Source organism: Lissotriton helveticus, chromosome 8 (assembly GCF_964261635.1).
Source record: "Lissotriton helveticus chromosome 8, aLisHel1.1, whole genome shotgun sequence".
In the NCBI taxonomy this organism is placed as follows: Eukaryota; Metazoa; Chordata; class Amphibia; order Caudata; family Salamandridae; genus Lissotriton; species Lissotriton helveticus.
In genome coordinates this window covers 1539278331-1539282968 of record NC_136069.1, presented here as the reverse complement: position 1 = coordinate 1539282968, position 4638 = coordinate 1539278331, and positions in this window count along the sequence as shown.

Below are 4638 nucleotides of genomic sequence, written 5' to 3'. Positions count from 1 at the left end.
GAGCCCCCTGTCGCGCAGGCCACCAGAGGGTCCGGGTGCTGGGGACGGGGCTCCACTGGGGCCCGGGGAGGCTCTCCCCAGCCTGGCTAGGGTTCGGAAGGTGGGACCGGACCCGGGGCTTGAACTCCATCTGGCCAGGCCCCGAGGGTGCTGGTACCCCTCCGTCCTGCAATCCGGCCGGGGGTCCGGGGCGCCCGGGACGGAGGTTCCACCGGGGCCCGGGGAGGCTCTCCCCAGCCTGGCTAGGGTTCGGAAGGTGGGACCGGATCCGGGGCTTGAACTCCATCTGGCCAGGCCCCGAGGGTGCTAGAGCCCCCTGTCCCGCAGGCCACCAGTGGGTCCGGGCGCTGGGGACGGGGCTCCACCGGGGCCCGGGGAGGCTCTCCCCAGCCTGGCTAGGGTTCGGAAGGTTGGGACCTGACCCGTGGCTTGAACTCCATCTGGCCAGGCCCCGAGGGTGCTGGAGCCCCCTGTCCCGCAGGCCACCAGTGGGTCCGGGCGCTGGGGACGGGGCTCCACCGGGGCCCGGGGAGGCTCTCCCCAGCCTGGCTAGGGTTCGGAAGGTGGGACCGGACCCGGGGCTTGAACTCCATCTGGCCAGGCCCCGAGGGTGCTGGAGCCCCCTGTCCCGCAGGCCACCAGTGGGTCCGGGCGCTGGGGACGGGGCTCCACCGGTTCCCGGGGAGGCTCTCCCCAGCCTGGCTAGGGTTCGGAAGGTGGGACCGGACCCGGGGCTTGAACTCCATCTGGCCAGGCCCCGAGGGTGCTGGTACCCCTCCGTCCAGCAATCCGGCCGGGGGTCCGGGGCGCCCGGGACGGAGGGTCCACCGGGGGCCCAGGGGAGGCTCTCCCCGGCCCGGCCTAGGGTTCGGAAAGCCGGGACTGGGGCCGGGGACCGGGCCCGGGGCTTGAGCCCCGTCCGGCAGGGCCCAGTGGTGCGGGAATCCCCCCTCCGTCCTGCAAGCCGGCCGGGGGTCGGAGGCGCCCGGGATGGAGGGTCCATCAGGGCCCGGGGAGGCCTGAAGCCCCGGAGCCCTGCAGCCCCAGAGACCTGCAGCTTTGCAGCCCCCGGAACCCTGCAGCCCCAGAGCCCTGCAGCTCCGGGGCAGGCAGATTGGCGTCATTTTGGTCCCGGCCATCTGGTCGCCCCTCTCGCCTCGGCCATCTGGTCGCCCTGGAAGTCATGATGAGGTGCCATTCGCCTCCCGGATCCCAGCCAGGGCTCCAGGAGGTCGGGTACTTTCGCGCCTTGGGTCCCCTCTGTCACCTCGTGTGCACAGATTGCAAGAAAGTCAGGTAATTTCCCTCCGGATTACTAGGGACAGGGTACGCCCGGACACCCCTCCAAGGTTGGTGGTTCTCTGCTAGGGGGACCAGATGGGCTATGCCTGGGTAACACCTCCCTAGGCCACCCGGGGCTTCCTTCCTCCAGGCCAACGGCTTGTCAAATTGCCCAGGACGGGCTCCATGGCTCTTGGGCAGTCGTCCCCCGGGCGTCCGGGGCTCCATCCCTGCCGACGGCATGGAAAAGTGCCCTGGACGGGCTCCATACGTCCCGGGCAGTCCTCCCCCGGGCGTCCGGGGCACCCATCTCCAGGAGGCCAACAGCATGGCAAAGTACCCGGGACGGGCTCCATGGGTCCCGGGCAGTCCTCCCCCAGGCATCCGGGGCTTCCATCTCCAGGCCAACGGCAGGTCAAAGTGCCCAGGACGGGCTCCACGGGTCCCTGGCAGTCCTCCCCCACCGGGCGTCCGGGGCTCCCTTCCCCAGGCCAACGGCATGCCAGAGTGCCCAGGACAGGCTCCACGAGTCCCGGGCGTCCGGGGCTCCCTTCCCCGGGACACCGGCTTGTCAGAGTGCCCATGACGGGCTCCACGGGTCCCGGGTATCTGGGACTCCCTTCCCTGGGCCAACGGCATGCCGGAGTTCCCAGGACAGGCTCCACGGGTCCCGGGCGTCCGGGGCTCCCTTCCCCGGTCCGACGGCTTGTCAGAGTGCCCAGGACGGGCTCCACGGCTCCCGGGCGTCCGGGGTTCCCTTCCCCGGGTCAGCGGCATGTCAGAGTGCCCAGGACGAGTTCCACGGGTCCCGGGCAGTCCTCCCCCGGGCGTCCGGGGCTCCCTTCCCCGGGCCGTCGGCAGGTCAGAGTACCCAGGACGGGCTCCATGGGTCCCGGACAGTCCCCCCCCGGGCGTCCGGGGCTCCCTTCCCCGGGCAGACGGCAGGTCAGAGTGCCCAGGACGGGCTCCACGGGTCCCGGGCAGTCCTCCCCCCGGGCGTCCGGTGCTCCCTTCTCCAGGCCGATGGCAGGTCAGAGTGACCAGGACGGGCTCCACGGGTCCCGGGCAGTCCTCTCCCGGGCGTACGTGGTTGTCCGACAGATTCGGGCAGATGTGCTTTTACGAACCGGATCGTAATCAGCCCAAATAATAATAATAATAATAATAATCCACATTTGTAAGGCGCACAATCACCCGTAAGGGTCTCTAGGCGCTAGGGGCCGTTGGGAAGATTAAGCAAGCTATTGCGCAGAGTCACATGGTGCTGGGCTAATCTGCCGCCGGTGCCGGGGATCGAACCGTGATCCCCAGATTCCGGAGTCAGCCGCCCTAGCCGCGGCGCCAGCTATTTCCCAGAGTCACGTGGTGCTGGGCTAATCTGCGGCCGGTGCCGGGGATCGAACCCTGATCTCTGGGATGCTCGAGGGTTACTACGCGCTCTACAAAAACCTTAAATAAAAAAATCTCCAGATTCCGGAGTCAGCCGCCCTAGCCGCGGCGCCAGCTATTTCCCAGAGTCACCTGGTGCTGGGCTAATCTGCCGCCGGTGCCGGGGATCGAACCGTGATCCCCAGATGGGGATATCCCAAAAATCTGGCATGGATACAGCCCGCCAGGACTGGTTTGGGCACCCCTGATATAGAGGCAGTCAACGCGAAATCTGCTGGGTTCGATTCCGATCCGTGTCAGAAGGACCGTAGGGCTTGGGAGTCCGTACAACAGGGGTGCCCAAACCTGTCCTGGCGGGCCGTATCCATGCCAGATTTTTGGGATATCCCCATCTGGTGATCACGGTTCGATCCCCGGCGCCGGCGGCAGATCAGAGTGCCCAGGACGGGGTCCATGTGACCCGGGCAGTCCTATCCCCTGGGTGTACGTGGTTGTCCGACATGTCGGTCGTATTTGCTTTTACGTACCGGATCGGAATCGGCCCCCATAAAATCGTACGTAAAGTATATAGCAAATCAACCTGAAATCTGCTGGGTCAGAAAGGGCTCGATTCCGATCCGTGTCGGAAGGTTAGGAGTCCGTACGAATTTGTCGGGACGGCATGGCAGAGTGCCCGGGATGGGCTCCATGGCTCTTGGGCAGTCGTCCCCCGGGCGTCCGGGGCTCCATCCAGGCCGACGGCATGGCAGAGTGCCCGGGACGGGCTCCATGCGTCCCGGGCATTCGTCCCCCGGGCGTCCGGGGCTCCATCCAGGCCGGCGGCAAGGCAGTGTGCCCGGGTCGGGCTCCATGCGTCCCGGGCATTCGTCCCCCGGGCGCCTGAAACTGCTGGGTCAGAGAGGGCTCGATTCCGATCCGTGTCGTAAGGTTAGGAGTCCGTACGAATTTGTCGGGACGGCATGGCAGAGTGCCCGGGACGGGCTCCATGCGTCCCGGGCATTCGTCCCCCGGGCGTCCGGGGCTACATCCAGGCTGACGGTATGGCAGAGTGCCCGGGTCGGGCTCCATGGTTTTCACGGTGGTCCTCCCCTGGGTGTCAGGGGGCTCCTGGCCGACGGCATGGAAAAGTACCCAGGACGGGCTCCATGCGTCCCGGGCATTTGTCCCCCGGGCGTCCGGGGCTCCATCCAGGCCGACGGCATGGCAGAGTGCCCGGGTCGGGCTCCATGGTTTCCAGGGTGGTCCTCCCCAGGGTGTCGGGGCGCTCCATGCCGAAGGCATGGAAAAGTGCCCAGGACGGGCTCCATGCGTCCCGGGCATTTGTCCCCCGGGCGTCCGGGGCTCCATCCAGGCCGACGGCATGGCAGAGTGCCCGGGTCGGGCTCCATGGCTTTCACGGTGGTCCTCCCCTGGGTGTCTGGGGGCTCCAGGCCGAAGGCATGGAAAAGTGCCCAGGATGGGCTCCATGCATCCCGGGCACGGGCACGGGGACGGGGACAGGGTCGGGAGAGTCCAGGCGGCTTCACTTCCGTGTCCAGCCATCTGATCGCCCAGATTCCCTCGGCCATCTGGTCGCCCGGATCCCCTCGGGCATCTGGTCGTCCGCAACGCTTTCCTATGGGGCGACCAGATGGCCGAACTTCCCTGGAAGTCCCGATGAGGTGCCATTCGCCGCCCGGATCCCAGCGAGGGCTCCAGGAGGTTGGGTACATTCGCGCCTTGGGTCCCCTCTGTCACCTCGCGTGCACAGATTACAAGAAAAGGGGGTAATTTTCCTCCGGATTACTAGGGAGAAGGGTACGCCCGGACACCCCTCCGAGGCTGGTGGTTCTCTGCCATGGGGACCAGATGGGCTATGCCTGGGCAACACCTCCCTAGGCCACCCGGGGCTTCCTTCCTCCAGGCCAACTGCATGTCAAATTGCCCAGGACGGGCTCCATGGCTCCTGGGCAGTCGTCCCCCGGGCGT